At 43.7% G+C, this 18,383-nt stretch overlaps 1 pseudogene; it reads right to left on the reverse strand.

Moving 5' to 3' along the window:
- Nucleotides 1–1,430: 1,430 nt before the first annotated feature.
- LOC144764247 (syncytin-B-like) lies at nucleotides 1,431–18,146 on the reverse strand (annotated as a pseudogene).
- Nucleotides 18,147–18,383: the final 237 nt, after the last annotated feature.

The following is an 18,383-nucleotide window of genomic DNA, read 5'->3' on the forward strand; positions in this document are numbered from 1 at the left end:
TCACACCCAGTCAACAGATCTGGGTTTAATCCATCACCGTTCTTTAGCCCACTCTGCCACCCCAGTTCAGACATGGCCATATGCAAATCAGTCTGACCCTGTGCCTCATGGGAACAGTCCACCCCGAACTGCCAAGCCATGCCTTCCCTGGACAGGAAACAAGCTTCCTAGGACCGGTTTCTGGCATTACAGCCGTCTTCAGCCAGGCTTACTTGAATCCAGTGGCAAAGTGAGCAAGGGACTCACGTCTGAGCATACCCTGCCAACTTATGGCGAAGAAAGCGGTGCAAAAGGGGGTGGTGATGGACGGAGCATCTGAACCAATCAAACACTCACATCCAGTCAACAGATCTAGAATTATGCAGCAGAGTTGAGTAAATTATACTGCAATTTATGCGGCATATTGTGGCACATATTTTACTTCATTAATTTTTCATTTTAATACATGGTAAATTGGTTATACTGTCTGAGCAAAGATTTCCCCCTATTAGTACCAGCTTAACAACTAAATACATAAATAAGCAATGGAAAGTGACCATTGAAGGCCCTTCCACTACGCATGAACACAATTTGCCACTCTTTTAGTAACGTTTGATCCATTTGAGCTACTAACAATTTTTTTCTAGAATTGACTGATTATGCAACAGATAAATGGGTTATATGTTAAATGCGACATATCAATAATTATGAGAAAAAAATTGCGCCCACAGAAGTTGTTGGAACGTAATTTTAAGGTGTTTTTTACCACATAATTTAGTGCAGGAATGTACTATCTAAAATAATAAGACACACGTGTGAAATGCAGGAAGGGAGTCAAGAGTGGTGTAGAACCCGGGGGTCTTAGATGCAGACCACCCAGCGGTGCCGGAAACACCCAAGTCCACAGCTTCCTCCAAGTACGTTAAAAAATGGGAGACCCCACCACTTCGAGTGAAGAAACACAGGTTTATTAATCTTACACAGGAATCTCTAGAGATGGAAAAGTGTCCGTGACCCACTGAAGGTAGGTAATGGAAGACTGTTCGAATTGCAAGGAGCACGCAGCATCTTTTATAGGACGTGGACACTCCCTTCGCAGAGAAGGAACGCAGAAAGTTCATATAGCTTGCAGGATGGAGATACGGATCACCTGCCCTTTGTCACGGAGCTTGATGCTGGAATTGGGCAGTCTAAGCCTTAGGCACATCACCTGCCTCTTGCCGTTTAGTTTGAACAGGAATGGAACACCCCAGGTGAGGTCATCTGCCATCTCAACATTCCTGAAACATTTTAGCATGGGTGCGGGGAAAAGGTCGGCTCGAGTGCAGGTCGACCTGTACGTGGTCAGTGGGACAGAGGTGAAATGGACGCTGTAGTCACAAAGTTGGTGGGGCACATGGCAATTTAGCAGATTCAGGTTTCACAGTCCCTCCTTTTGCCTGGGCAACACCTCAGTCAGTATCGATACGCATAAGCTTGTCTACAGCTTGTTGATACAGTATTTTATTATCTTTGGTCCATTGAGGCGGCATGGTAGGTGGTGTACCTCCGATAGCACAGATAGAACAGAGTGAGGGGCAACAGTGGATGCACAGACAGCAGAAGAACAGGAGAGATAGCGGAATCAGTAAGATTGTTATCATTTTCCAACCCCAGGAGAGGAGTAGTTGCCAGAATCCAGAGCTCCAAGACCAGGGAGTTTCAGTTTCTTGATGGATTTCGGAGGCAATTCGGTGAAGCTGGAGATAGCATCATATACTGACGGTGACGAATCAGGAATATACACACAACAGCTTGCGCCAATGATGCGGCAGGTTCCTCCCCTATCCGCTAAGATGACGTCTAGCACCATACGATTTTGGAGGGCAACCACGCGGGTGGCATCAAGTTCGACAGAGTAGTTGGTTAGTACTCCTGCAGTCACATTAATTGTTGCTTCAAGGACTCTGGTTAGTATTCTGATTTGGAGGCTGTTGGACATAGGACCCCAGTACAGCAACAGTCCTTTAATAGCATAATAGTACTGTTGACCTATGGTGTCTGTCTGGTCCACATCTGGCAATTGTCAATTCAATTTAATTCAGTTAGGGCCAGATGTAGGTAATCCCCGATTACCGATTCTTAAATACCGAATCATACCGATTCGGTATTTAAGAACTGGCAATCGGGATGTAGGTATATTTACCGAATTAATTACCGAATCGGTATGATTCGGTAATTAATGAATCGGTATTTACAGAGTCTGTAACTGCCATTTTTTCCTACGGGCCTTGAGGCCCATAGGAATCAATGTCAATTACCGAATCGGTAAATACCGATTCGGTAATTGGGGTAAATATTGAAGGGTGGCATGGTGTCACTTTGACACCCTGTTGCACCCCTCAATTGTGCATGGGTGCACATGTTGCTGACATACATGCCCTTAGGGCATGTATGTCTGCAACATGGCACTGTTTAAAAAGCAAAAAAAAATGCATTTTAAATGGTTTTCTTAATTTACCACCAACTACTAGTTGGTGGTAAATTAAGAATTCTTAAACCCTTGTAGCACTGAAAACAGTGCTACCTACATCTGAAATTACAGAATCGGTAATTTTACCAAATCGGTATTTTACTGAATCGGTAAAATTACAGAATCGGTAAAATTACAGATTCTGTAATTTTACATGCCCCTACATACCAATGTCCAAATACCGGTCGGAAACGGACGAAAATCGGTATTCCGACCGGTATTTGGACACCTACATCTGGCCCTTAGTCTTTATTCGATATATTTCAATCATAAAAGACACAACAAGTGTCACTAAAAGAATAAATAACATCATAAGAGTTCACCTACTCGCAAAAGTTAATATCAACATTATCGAATGTTCCTAACTATTAAAAATAGAAAAAGAGTATTATTATAAAATGGATAGTTAATAAAACAATTAGCAAAACAATAAAATATTCATCACAGAAGCCTGCATATCAAGGGGGTGAAAAATACTTCAATTAGGCTTCAGGTTTTTCCGTCTCAAGGCCCAGAACCAGCTTAGAAATTTCACCATAGCAATAACTATGTCTGGGCGAGTGTTTGAGACCAATATACGAAAAGCTGTCATGCTTGATCTAGTGCTAAAATTAGAGCACAAAGGCCCTAGCCACCTACGGCGAGGACCCTTGTATGCAGGACAGACAAAGAGTACATGAGAGATCGACTCCTCCTTTAAATTACAAGAAGGACAAACAGTGTCTGAGAGATTATTCCATTTTGCAGTAAAAGATTTTATCGGGAGAGTACCAACTCTAAATTGGTGATATAGTTTCCTATCACCTGGAACAGTAATCAAATTCCAGTAATTCTCCCATTCCGTCATAAGCTTATGTTCCATAAACAAGCCAGTGAGCGAAGTACTACCTACTAATGACAGGGTCTTCCTATTTTATTTATTTTTATTTATTTTTATTTTAAAGGTTTTATATAGCGCTGGCTAGACCCGGAGGTATCAGAGAGCTTTACATGAGCATCTGATCATAGGTACAGGTTCCATCGTTACAAAGGTTACACAGTTATTAGAGCATGGCAACATAGTTACTTGTAAGGTCGAGATAAAACAATAAGCACAAATACGTAAGGGGAAAAACAGGCAAGGGGAAAGATTCAGGGGAGGGGTAATGAGGCGGGAAAGAGAAGAGGAGGATGAAGGACACAGCATAGAAAGAGGAGGGGAGGGGCGAAGGGGACACAAACCGGTAGACGAGTCAAATCAAAGTCCAAAGTCCAGTAAACTGTGAGCCATGGGGAAGTGGTATCACTTCTCTATCTCTGTTGCGGGAGACTACCTTTACGCAGTGGACTCTCTCAGAGGGGTCTCTGAGACTCCAAGGCCTACAAACTGGATCCTTCCCCAAAAAGGGGAGAGGGAGTGCTTTGGCCAGGGATGCCATACCATACCTCAGCTGTGAGTGGCTCCCTTGGCACAGTGGACTCTCTCAGCGGGTTTGCTGAGACTCCAGAGTATAAATATTGGATCTTTCCCCAACAAGGGGAGAAGGAGTGCTTAGTCAAAGGGCACAAAGGACAGGGGGCTAGGCAGGCTAGCAGGTGAGGTGAGAGATTCAGGGGAGAGGGGATAGGAGCTAGGGAAGTAGACAAAGAGAGAAAGAGTGCTAAAGAGGAACATATTTAAATTAATGAGTTATTCTATAGCGCTGGCTAGACCCGAAGGAAACAGAGAGCTTTACATGAGGAACAATAATGTTGCAATTTATATCAGTTAAGAATTACATAAGTATCAGGAAAAGCATTTAAAGAACATAGGGGACATGGTGAATGGCGCAAGGAAGGGTAATGGGATAGGGTAAAGGGGTAGGAGGAAGATAGGACGTAGAGACGAGGGGAAAATCTGCCCAATGTCCGGCTGGGTAGGAGATGGCGGGGGGGGAGTCCACACCCCATCTCCTCTTTAGCTATATGTAGCTCCACCGGGAATCAGCCAAATCGCTTGGTCTCTACAGTCTGGGGTAAGTTCCACAGGTTTCAAGTCCTGATGTGCAAACAGGTTAGGGGATAGGTTCAAGGTCTGTTCAATATCCAATTGTTGTCCCAGGGAAGTAAAACAACGTGGAGGGGACCACTATGGAAGCCATCTTGGGGTCAGGTAGGGGACTGTACTGTACACTGGTGGTCATCTTAAAGGTCAGGAATCTAGCAGTTAGAGTCAATTTCCAGGACAGTGGCTGCAAGAGATTAACAAATCCAGCGTGCACACACCATCACATGCACAGACATGCACAAGCACATACAAATGAGGGCACACACCCTCATATGCGCACATACGCACACACACAAGTTCATAGACAGAAACATCCAAAAACACAAATACACATAAAATCCCATGCTCTAGTACAAAAACACCCAAGTACATGCACACGCAAACACCATCACATGCACAGACATGCACAAACATGTACAAGCACACACAAATGCGCTCACACTCTCATAAACGCACAGACGCACACACACACAAGCAGACATACAATCACATGCCCCAGAACAAAAATACCCAAGGACGTACACACAGGTACATGCACACAACACAAACCATCACACGCCCAGACATGCACAAGCACAAACAAGTGTGCGCACATACTCTCATACGCGAACAGAGGGCGCACACAAGCACGTATACAGAAACAGCCACACGCCCAAGCACACGTACAATCCCATGCTCTAGTACAAAAACACTAAAGTACATGCACACACCATCATACGCACAGACATAAGCACACATACAGAAACATCTGCGCGTACCAACAAGAGCACACATAGAATCACATGCTCTAGTACAAAAACACCCAAATACATGTCCACACGCACAGCCATGCACAAGCACACAGTCCCCGTGGGTCTCCTGTGCACCAGGATGACTTAAGAGAGCGTACATGGGTTCTGTGCAGCAGTAGGGGCACAAATATCAAGTCCGGCACCACAGCCGAGGTGCATGCCAGGGGAGTCAGAGGTCCAACCGCACTCACAGCTATGCCCCCGGGAGAAGATCAGAGGCTCCGGAGAGTCGGGGCGTGTGTGCGCCTGGGCCCACTCCGCTTTATGGCAGGATGATGGCGGAATATCAGCTCTCTCGGACCAGGGCCTCTCTTCCGTCGCAGCGGTCACCTCTGTCTCTCGATCTCTGGGGTCCCAAGCCTCCTAGCAGCTGCCTAGGCTCGTCCGCTCGTCTGGCTTTGCCCGGCCTCGGCCTGTGCATCATAGCCCAGTAAAGTTCTTTATACTCTTTTTTACTGGGAAATGAATTCCCTGTCGGATCTTCCCACGGGAAGCGGAGCCGCATATCAGTCAAATTACTCTTGACCTTCTGTAGCCATTTGATATTGGAGTGCTGGGAGTTTGTCTGATATGCATAAGGGCATTGCCATATGATGCCAGTTCTGGTATAGTCCATATCCGCCTCCAATAAGCTAGGGGTCTAAGTCCCGCCACTTCATCAATGGATACACAACCTAGATCTAGCAATAAAGGCTTGATAGGGGTAGACTGAGGCAGAGAGGGCAGTAGTCTCAGGAATTTGTTTTGTGCAGATACAAGAGAAGTTAAGTTTTCATACCCTCATAATTTTGCGCCATAAATAATGGAGGCTCTAACCGTCCCATTATAAATCGATAAAGCAGGCCCTACCGGTTTAGTACTAGAAAGTCTATATTCTTTAAGTAGGGCTCCTGCTAAGTGATTATGCCTGAGCACTAGGACATCTAACTGTGGGGTCCAATTCATCCTCCTACCCATAGTCACGCCGAAGTAGGTAAAGGTGTCTGTCTGCTCCAATAACGCATCATTCATTACAACTCTGCTTCTAATATGTTTATACTTATGCAACACCATGCACTTGGTTTTATCAACATTTACTAAAAGATCATGGTAGTTGCAAAACTCTGTAAATCTATCAAGGGCACGTTGCAGACCAGATTGAGTTTTCGATAAAATTAAAGTGTCATCTGCAAACATTAGCAGAGGAACACTTGTGCCAGCAAGAGTTGGTGTGTCCGTGGGAAAATTAGAATAATATGAAATGACCTTATTAATAAACAGGGAGAATAGGGTGGGTGCAAGGACACATCCTTGCCACACCCCTTTGTTAACTGGAAAACGGTCTGTAAGTTGGCCCTGCTTTCCCCATCTAACTTGAGCATAGTTCTCCTCGTGCAACTTGATAACAAAGCTTAAAATTTCTAGGGGCATCCCGGCCTCCTTTAAAACATCCCACAGCTTCTGACGAGGGACCAAGTCAAATGCTGATTTCAAATCAACAAACGCTGCATAAAGAGTACCCCCCCCCGCAATGACACTGTATTCCAATATATCAGAAAAAATCTAAAGACTTGGTCAATAGTACTGACGTGGGGACGGAAACCCGCTTGATAGGGTGCGAGTACATCTTGATCCAGATTCCAATCATTTATTCTACCTAGGATCAATCTAGCAACTATTTTCTGAAGAGTGTCAATTAGACTTATAGGTCTATAGTTGCAGGGATTGGCTAGGTACCCTTTTTGTATATGGGGATTATTTCCGCCCCACGCAAGGTATCTGGTAGCTGCACACCCCTAGCTAAAGCATTTATTAGGAAGTAGATATAATCAGTCCAATTCCTCTTATCATGTTTAAAAATGTCAGCCGAGATGCAATCCGGGCCCGGAGCCCGCCCCAAGGGAACTCGTTCCAGGACTCATTCTACCTCCCTTTTCTCAAACGTTAGGACTCTCTCAGTAATCACCTCTGGATAAGAGGCTTGGCCGCGCCTAGAGGAGGCGAATTGGGCCTGGAAGTGTTCCACCCACAATTCGGGAGATACATTGTTCTCTGGAACACAACTATGCGCTCCACTACCCCATTTTACCAGATGCCAAAAAGTAATCCAGTTCTTCCTATTACTGGCATTTAGCAAGGATATCCACCTATCCTCTTCAAACTCCTTCTTTGCCTCAGATTTAACTTTTTTATAATTAGTCCTTGCTATTTTAACTTCTTGGGGGTTTCCATCCCTAATAGTCTTCTTTAGGTGCTCAAAAGCAGCTTTACATGACTCATTGTACCAGTTTGCCGTTTATTTTTAGAATATGACCTTGAGCTTTGATATTTCTTATAAATAACATTTTTATTTTACCAAACAGGTCTTCATGGACTTTCTTAGGGGCAGTAGTACCAATATCCAGTGGATCTAACATACCCCTTATTGTTATAGCTTCCTCTACCATGGACTTAATCTGTGCTACCGAGGCCTCATCTTCAGAGACTTTTGCCCATTTCAAACGACGGCAATCTTGGGACAAAAGCACTTCGCCTACCGCTGTGTCCATTACTGGCCCTACGTTGACTAAATCGTTCCCATCAATGGACAAAATCAGAGGGTCATGGTCACTCTCAGGTCGTTGATGGATCCGCATGTCGCCCTGTCTAGATCATAACTCTAAACTAATAAGGGTATAATCGATTCTACTGCCTCTGAAGCCACTGGAGCAGGTATTAATACCTTTCATGTCAGACGTAGTTCTCCTGTTTACCGCCCTTAACCCCCTCCCAAGGGACATACTTTTTAATTGTAAGGCCACTTCTGTCCATTTAATGACCGGCGGCAACATTAGGGAAGGTATCCCCCAGCTCTGATTTTCCTCCGCAGAGAGGCTATGATCGTCAGGACCCAACGGCTCAAATGTACAATTAAAACCACCTGCAATAACCATGGACTTGGGGGTACCCATATCATTGAGAATAGTCTCCAGGTGGGCAATAGTTGGAGAAGCTTTCCCTCCTGGGATTCCTCTCGCATATATGTCAAAAAGAATGAAATCAATCTCTCCCTTAACTAGCACTTTAATAGCAAGAATGTCTGGGCTGTCAATTTGTAATTCTTTTACCTGAAACACAGTCTGTTGCTTAACCCGGGTAATCAGTCCCCCACTAGCTCTCCCCTTCCTATTGGTGGTTGCCGCTTTGGCAAAGGCTAGGTAACCTGGGCTTTGAATCGTCTCAACTGACCATGTCTCTTGAAGGGCAATAAAGTCGTGCCCCTCAGTAAAGCTTACCCAGTCAGGAGACAGTATTTGTCAAGAGGCCAGCTATATTCCAGGATATCATGGAGAGTCGGGAAGGAATGGTGCCCGAAGGTAAGGCTAAAGATGATACTGGATCTGAGCCCACCGATGTCATTGTTCCAAGTTGCTGGGAGCCCGTTTCCATAATTAATAAAGAGGTAGAAGGGCTATCACGGGGTAAAACAAGTTTGGTTGAAATCAGGGGAAGTCAATCACACTGATCAAGACGAGAGAGTGGGGTGTATCTATTGGTCAGAGGGACCTCTAAATGTCTAGATACCTGACTTTGAGGAACCAGGAAGTGCCTGCCCTCCCTGTTAGAACTCCAACCAGACAATGGGTAGGGCCCTGATGTATAAAAAAAACCCTAGTGGTAGCACAAAAACCTTTTCCATATTTCTACCGTCCACCCCGCCCAAATTATCCAGTAAAAATCTAGGCATATATGCATTATTAAAATTAACAATTACACAGTCACCTCCACCTTCTTTCCTTGAGTGACAAATCCAGGGGGTACGTCTAACCATAATCATAGGCCTGTTCAGGCCCCCCTCCCAAATCCCAACGTTCTTTAGGCTTTTGGTAAGCCAATGCAGAGCTTTTGACATCAGTTGTTCGGTGGTTTCAGTCTGCGTTGCCCGTAGTGGTGGCACATTCACTAAAACAACCACTAAGGGGGCAGCTGCCGAGGGTAAATGAAGGGTCGCTAACCCAGAATGCGCAACATTATGCCCCCAATCTCCTGATCGTTGGGAGGCTGTAGGTGGGATTAATTCTCTTGGTCGAAGACAGGTATCGCCATTTGAAGCCTTAGATGACGCTATTCTAATATCTGCCCTAGCATCAGCTAGGGGGCTCATAGTCATTTGGGCAAACTCACTCGACAGATTTCCTGTTAGTACATTGCCAGTCTCCTTAGGAATTAAGTTCCGCTGGGCTGCTGCTTCTTAACTTATAGACGGCTCTGGGGCAGATGAATTCGGAGTTTGCCGATTTAAACACTTAGGTTTAGCTGCAGCCTGGACTGGCACTGGGTTCACTGATTGAATAGTCGAGGTCCCCGATGTTGGGCGAAGATTAGCAGAAAGGCTCTCAAGGGCAGAATAACTTGATTCCACTTGATTTTCAACAATGCCTAAACGATCTTCTATCCGGGTCAACCTGTACGTTATAGGGGATAGTAGAGTTGACAAGAGATTTTCTACCCTTCTCCACATATCCTTATTAGTGTTCGAACTATGATTACCCAGTGCTGCAAAGTCAAAATCTGGGGGAATCATTGCCTGTGAACTTGTGGTACTTGATGGAGCTGATTGTGGGTGACCTCCATTTTTGTGAGTCCTGGGCTTCTATCCTTCTTCCATCCCACTTGCTCATTTTTAAAGATGAAAATAAATCAGATCTAAGTCCAACAAAGTTATAATGCACAAGTAAAATAGTAAGCGTTGAAAGAACTGACCTTGGAGTACTTGAAAGTTAGAGAGGGAGCCCGGCCCTGCCTCGTCCGGTCTCTGACGGGCTCAGACGGGCCCGCCCTTGGCCCGGGCTTCGCCTGGCGCGCGCCCGCGCGCGTCCCACGAAGCGGGAGTGGCGAGGCTTAAAGTAGCCTGAATTCAGGGTAAGATTCAGCAAGCATAAATCGGCGCTACGTAATGGCAGGATTGAAGCCCCTCTTGTCCAACACTGTCTCACTAAACAACATTCTGAAAAGGACATTATGTGGTGTATACTGGAAAAGGTGAAGGGACAGATAGGGACGCCTATGGAAATAGTTCGCAAGAGAAGAGAATGTTTCTGGATTTTTACTATGGATAGTGTAAGAAATGGGCTTACCGAAGAAATCTTACAAAACCCTGGTAGTTGCATTTATTTCAATTGATGAGTGGTATACAACTTTGCAGTTAGGAGTAGACGGCTGCTTTCTCCTGAAGTTGTTGTGTTAAGTATGTGGATATATATCTGATATACAGGGCTCTGGAGGATGGATCTCTAGTTACTGCTACTTGTCTTTAATATTTTGTAACATACTGTTCTTTACTTGTCAAGAATGACACTGACTCTGTGATAGAACTGTGTTATAGTCCCGTCCCTATAGACCAATCTGGAGAATAATGAAATATTCGGGTTTAATGCAGTTTTGATTTGTACTGATCTGTCTGTCGAATTATTCGGTTACATTGGTGTTCATGTAGGAACTTTTACCGAACAGGTTAATTCGAAATTGTGCACTAAAAATGTCTTAACAGGGTGTACATTGTCTTTCATGTAGGAGTTTTTGTTGTATTGAGTGAATTCGTAATTGCACGCTAATATGTCTAAATATGGTGCACAGATGACAGTATTGTAACAAAAGCGGTATCCAATGTGAGCCCAAGGATGCTGCAATGTCAATTCTTTGTAAGTGGCGGATGTGATAATATGTTCCCCCACTACGAGAATCATGGCAGTTTTGTTTTCAAGATACTCAGAAGTAATGGATAGTATAGGGGCTAACTATAAAAAATCTAATATGTTGAAAGTACTTTGTTCCCCGTACTCTCTCAATATGGCGCAACCATAGTTGATGAGAAAATGATCCCTTTTTTAGGTCTCGCCTATCCCATTCCGCAAGGAATGGATAGGGGAGAATTTTAGTAGGCAAAAAAGTTCTCAAACCATCAGGCGGATTTCAAACAGTTCTCGTGAACACAAGCACGCGCATTTCCCCACATCAAAGCCATCAGCCTCCCTCCCACAGGCTTCCCCAGCGTGCGCAGTGCGCGCTGGCCTCAATTCTCCTCCCCCTAATTGCTTTCACTTTCACGGCCACTTCAAAGGGATCCTTTCCCGGCCGCTTTTTTTTCTTTCGGCGATGTTCTTGTTTCGTCATGTTTCTTTACTAAACTCACAATAAAGACATTTGTATTACTATTGCACGGTTACAGCAGAGCACCTCCTTAGATTCATACAAGGTTCACTGTTTTCTTCAACATGCACGTTCAAACACTAATGAGATGTGGTCTAGTGGCTAGCTCTGATGCGGACTTTGCAACACAGAGAACGCTGTCCTCATTCCAACACTGACGATCTGTGGCAGAATATTTGCAAATTAAAGGTTTGATTCCCTGTGTCCCATTCTCCTTTAGAGGTCAATAAAATGTGTACAACTGGATAACGGCAAATGAGTCCGTCTGTAAAAACGTGCCTTTGAAAAATATAAAATCGTCTGGTGGAAAACTACATTTCCCATCTGTATACATGCTAAACAGCATTGCGCTTATCAGTATTTTGCAAATGTTACAAGAGGTGCCTTCTTACTAGGGACTATGTATAAATGACCCTCTCATGAATGTCGCGAGTTTTCAGAATTAGCTAGATGAAGCACTCCACAGCATTCAGATTCCTGTATTTCCGGTCTGCTGAGGCAGCAGGAGACGGGGTGCTTAGCGGGCATTTGTGAATCAGTGAAACGTCTGGCAGCCAACGAGCTATAAATGGATTAGGGCAGCAACTGCAGAGCAGGGTTTGTAAACTGAATGAAGGTTGAAGGCCCAGACTTTCAGGCTGGCAGCCAGCCATGAATGAGGGGAGGAGGAAGAGCAAGGATCTATTAACCTCCATAGGTGTAGGTCAGAAGCCGGTTAAACTAAAAATTACATACATGGAAGTCTTCTGTGCATATCAGGTATTTTTTTTAATTTATATTTAAAAAACCTTACATTTTGGATAAAAAATATTTGATGACTTGAGGCCATTTCATATGGTAAATATGCTCCGACACTCTCCCCTCCCCCTCCACCGTTGCACGGACTCAGAGTGAAGGGGCGCCCTGTTAATTAAAGCAATCTGCGGACGCTTCCGCCATTGTTCCTCCTCCCTCCCTCATTCATGCCCTTCATGTACCTTAAGATTTTTCTGAAGCGCAGTCTCTGAACGAGCATCAGTTAAAACAGTCGAAGGGGCTCTTTGATGGTGTGTTCCTGAATTTTTTATAGTTGTGTCATACTTATTTTAAACACGCGTTTGGTTAACTTTCAATCCTAATGTCTTGAAGGAAATGCAGAAACTACTCTGCTACATAATCTGTGCTTCAAGCAAGCCCATGCAGTCTTATTGTGCCGCAATGTTCTGCACCAACAGTTATTTCAGAAGGTGGTCTTCAGCAGGGGTAGGCTACATAGACCCTTTTGATGCCACTGCTCAGCAGGCTGCTCTTCAGTTTACCTATTTGTTGTCCGTTGAGGGGCTGGGTTCCCACCGCAAGCAGTGGTCGTTTGAGCTCGGGCATGTGTTTGTGTCAAAGTTTGGAAGTAAGCGAGAGTGAACTTAAAAGAAAACCACCGCCAATTGGTTTACACGTTAACTTGCATTCGGATACATTCTTTGTGAAATGCTAAAAACATTAATCAAAAAGGTACGCTTCTTTTCAATGTTCAGGCTTCAAGACAAAAAATATGCAAATTGCTTATTCGACACAAGATCATTGCTTCACATTTAAATAACCATAACACGTTGAAGCAACAGAAAAATCGAAGTATTTGTTTCCCCTACTAAACCACTTGCAACCAAACAACCACAAATGTGAAACTTTTAAAATGCAGGCGGCAAACAAAACCTTCCATGCAAAAATAATACGCAGTATGATACCAGGTGTGTTATAGTTGTTGACAGCAATATCGACGAAGCCTATTAAGACGTGTTAGCTCACTAAACTGCCTGCCCAGTAAAGTTTTGCTGGTCAACACACATTACTGAGGGGAAAACGCTCATCATGCATTTTGCAAGTATACATCTGAACATTTTGCATTTTCGGAATAAACTGCCTTTTGAGTAGGTAAGGAAACGAACAAACTCTTTCCCATTTAATTTGCAGCCAAGTACAGTGTAGCACAAAGTGATATAAAAAGTGGCACTGGATATTGCACCACCCCAGCATCACTCAGCATCACCACAGCACCACTCAGCACCACCACAGCATCACTCAGTACCACCACAGCACCATTCAGCACCACCACAGCACCACTCAGCACCACCCCAGCACCACTCAGCGCCACCACATCATCACTCAGCACTACCCCAGCATCACTCAGCACCACCACAGCACCACCACAGCACCACTCAGCATCACTAAGCACCACCACAGCATCAATCAGCACCACCACAGCATCACTCAGCATCACTCGGCACCACCACAGCATCACTCAGCACCACCACAGCATCACTCAGCACCACCACAGCATCACTCAGCACCACAACAGCACCACTCAGCACCACCACAGCACCACTCAGCACCACCACAGCATCACTCAGCACCACCACAGCACCACTCAGCACCACCACAGCATCACTCAGCGCCACCCCAGCATCACTCGGCGCCACCCCAGCATCACTCAGCACCACCACAGCATCACTCAGAACCACCACAGCATCACTCAGCACCACCACATCATCACTCTGGAACACTACAGCATCACTCTGGAACACCACAGCATCACTATGCGCTACCACAGCATTATCATGCCCCACTACAGCATCACTCAGGGCCTCCACAGCATCACTCAGGGCCTTCACAGCATCACTCAGGGCCTCCACAGCATCACTCAGGGCCTCCACAGCATCACTCAGAGCCTCCACAGCATCACTCACGGCCTCCACAGCATCACTCACGGCCTCCACAGCATCACTCACGGCCTCCACAGCATCACTCACGGCCTCCACAGCATCACTCACGGCCTCCACAGCATCACTCAGGGGCACCGCAACATCACTATGCGCTACTACCGCTTCACTGATCGCCACAGCATCACTCGTCGCCACCACAACATCACTCCGCGCCATCACAGCATCAATCTGTGCAACCATTCAACAACAACTGGTTCAAATATGTTCTCTCAATGTTTCAAGCTTTATTACAAATGTCACAAAAAATTTTAATATTTCACTTCTGTTCTTGGATTTTCGTCACAATAAAATACACTGAACATAATCTTCACAAAAGTTATTTACAAAAGTTTAAGCTATTGCCATTATAAATTACAATCCCTTTTATTTAAGTATTAATTATTTTTAAAAAATTAAGCCATTGTTATTTGTAATATCAATACATCTAAGTCACGTAAATACAAAACATGTTGCATTACAAATGCTATAGGTGTCACATTTGCGAAAGTTATAACTATTGGCATTGTAAATGACAAAGCTATTAATTTAGCTATTTTCAAAACCAACACATAAATAAAAAAATTGTCATTTACAAGACCAATAGCTCAAACTTTCCTAATGCTAGACCTATTGCATTGCAAATGCTTGTTATTTCCTATGACTAATGATGTGACAGAACAACAAGCGTAAACAGATAAAGGAAAACATGGCCACGATCGAAATGTGAAAAGGTAGTCCTCTGTCTGTCTCTGACATAACCCAGGTGTCAGAAATTACGGTGGTTACATTGCAGGGAAATGGTTATCTGATCGCTATAAAAAGCGAACCTTTGAGAGCTGGTATTTATCCGAAGGAGACGTGTGCGGAACTTTGATGGACGGTCAAGTCAACTAATTTAGTTAAGCATCTTTATGGCACAGTAATAGGATATGGGAGGCTTAGATGCAGCGTAAGTTAGGTAGGGGACAGTAGGCACGTAAGGAAACTTGGTCAATCCTTATTACAGAGCCAGAATGTTTGTAAGGGATGACGGGAGAAGGAGTCCAGGGAGGTTATATCTCGTAACATTTGCGTTATTGCTTCTTTATTTTTGCATGAGAAGTATGAAGAGTTAGTCTCTTGGATGTCGTTTCTCGTGCTTTTTGGGTGAGTCATTTCGAGATCGCTGCCGTGCTATCTTCATCTTCAGTGCACGTTGGGTTAGGGCAGCAGTCTGTCTCTAAAAGTTCGATCAGTATTTTAAATAGGGAATATGGTCCTAGGGGATCTAATTCCGTATCCGCCTGATATCTACTTGCAGTGGGTTCTGTGGAGGGTTTTGACATGTACAGGAAGTGTGGCGCCTTAACTGGTAGCGGTGTGTGTTAGGTAAAAAATAACAATAATGAAGACGGTGCAGCAAGGTCAGAGGAGACCCCGAAACCTCTGCAGAGAGTGGCCAGGGCCCACTCGGTAATTATGACAAGAATACTGTGCACACGTTAAGCGAGGTGTATACATGTATCATGCTTAATCAAAAGAACACAATAGGTAGTAAATGGAACAAAGTGGACACGATAGAAAGTCTTTTTGTTCTTCAAAGGATTGTATTTGACCTTCCTTTGTTGAAAGGTAATTTCAAAAGCAAATGACCAGCCGATTGGCTGGTCATTTGCTTTTGAAGTTACCTTTCAACAAAGGAAGGTCAAATACAATCCTTTGAAGAACAAAAAGACTTTCTATCGTGTCCACTTTGTTCCATTTACTACCTATTGTGTTCTTTTGATTAAGCATGATACATGTATACACCTCGCTTAATGTGTGCACAGGATTCTTGTCATGATATCTACTTGTATATTGAGATGCAAATTGGAGGTAGCAACATATTACTTCATAAATGACCTAGGCCCTCTTTTATTTCGGCAGGATCTATTCTTTGAAGATAGCAATACCTACGATCATTTTAATTATTCCGGGAAATCCGATGAGATGCATTCTGCAGATTGATTAACCATCACTGTCGATCCTTATTGATAACTCGCAGGTATACGTGATAATAATGAAAGTTGAGTTTTTTCTCAAATATTTCAATCGATCAATTTAGTGATACTGTGTCTTTTTACCATGCAGGAGAGACTGCATTTTTGAAAGGAGAAAAAGCAATAGAAAAATAGACTCATACTCACGGAATCAAGATAACAAACGTTACCCCGAGAATAAAACACCTAAGGTAATTAAGTTTAAGAACAGTTGGTCATGAATGCAAATATTGGTGGAGATAGAGAGAGAATGTTTTTTCTCTCTTTTCCCAGTGGAAATGAAGTTTATGCTGCCTAAAATGGAATTATGAGAGATTTTACACTCAATCCACTTTAGGAATATCGGAGGTAAATTAGGTTGATAGATTTTAACTTGCAGATACCTTTTGTAATGAAGAGGCAATAGCAATACCTGTTCGTTTTTCTTTACTTAGCCAAAAGAGAACCCTGTGGGATAAGTAACCATCGTTCCAAAGCAGGTCGTCTATGTGAAAACTACGATAGGCTACAGCATTGGTTCTACTTGAGTGAGTATCAACTAGGGCTTGGCCTTAACTAACATGGAAGGTAGATGTTAGGGATGTCCAGATTTGTTTCCTACTAACAGTGAATGTATATGCCAGGCATGCCCGGTCTAAATAGAACCTATAAGTCACTGTGAAAGGCAGAACAGACGACATCATTGTCCCGAGTTAGTGAGGGCAACAATAGATTACATCATTGCCCCGAGTGAGTTGGGGCAATAAAGAGAGAAAAAGGATAAAAGGATAGGTGTATTAATATAATCTAAATGCACCCATCTCAGTCACAAGGTGGCACTGGTGGTTCTCTGTATGTATTATTTTTTTTTTGTTGTAAATAAACTCTGTCTGATCCAATTAATGTCCTAATAATGTACATTTCATGGGCGTAGAAACTTATTGTGGGTCTCTTTGTATATATCTTTACAGGAAGTACCAGGGTGTAGAGAACACTGTTTGATAATCTGGCGGGTCCTGAGGAAGGTGGCTCTTACTGCTATCTATTGCCACGGAAATGCGTCCACCATGTCTATATAAAATCCTACATTTTGTTGTGACCCTGTCTTTGGCCATTAGACTACAACCAACGAAACGCGACAACTTGCACATATAATTGTGGTGTGAATGTGTGTGAAGTATGCATGTGTGGTTTGATTGTTGTTTGTTCTCTACCTGGTCATATTGTGTTCATTATATGAATTTGTGAATTATTTTTCATGTTGCCAAATTGTGTATACAAGAAATGTCTTTTTGTACTTTTTAATGATAATGTTTAAAAGATATAACAAAGACAAAAATAATTCAAATGACAAATAAAAAAGTGAATGGAAATAAGTAACAGTAACATTTGTGTTTTGTTATGCCCATGATAGAATTTAAGAGGCTAAAACCCTCAAATAAATAGAGAGGTAATGAGGGAGTTTGTGCTTTGAGTAGTTGCTACATTATATTTCTTTCCCCTCTTCTCTCTGACCTGTGAATTAGTACCTTAGAGGGGGTCCAATTACTTTCATAGAGGTCCCTGAAGTCCCTCCTTAGCAGCACAACCACGCTGGCAGGGTGAAGAAAGTCCGAAGCGGCTCTCTTGTCTTCTTTGGCGATGGTACATACTGTCTCTGTTGAAAGCGGGTGGTAAGAGGAAAGCAATGTAGCATGTACCACTCCAGTCGGGAGGTAACCACGTGTAAGCTTTGTTTCCACACATAAAATGCAATCCTGTAGGAAGGCGGAGATATGGGGTGAAATTGTCATAAGTCATTGTAGTATTGCATAGACTGACTCCTACTGGTGTTTTTCCTCGGCCTTGCAGACATAATGTACTAGGGCGTGGCGTGACAGAAATGGCAACTGTTTTAGCTCGAATGGTAACGAAAGTGTAACCCCACGTACCTCGCATAGGGGTGACATGATGGTACGCATTGGTACTGAGTCAGATGCATTACAGATGGTATTGTTATGGCCATGGAATGTCCAAATGAAGGGCTGGAATGTGGTAAGATTGCCAGCGTCGCCACTTGAGGGAAAGACGTTTGTCAGGTTGTACATCAGAGTGCAAGTATAAGCAGACGGGGCAGGGAACACTAGGAACTGTACAGTGTGTTGACTTGCATGAGGTAGAAGTCCACAAAAATAA

This window comes from Lissotriton helveticus, chromosome 1_1 (genome assembly GCF_964261635.1).
Source record: "Lissotriton helveticus chromosome 1_1, aLisHel1.1, whole genome shotgun sequence".
Lineage (NCBI taxonomy): Eukaryota > Metazoa > Chordata > Amphibia > Caudata > Salamandridae > Lissotriton > Lissotriton helveticus.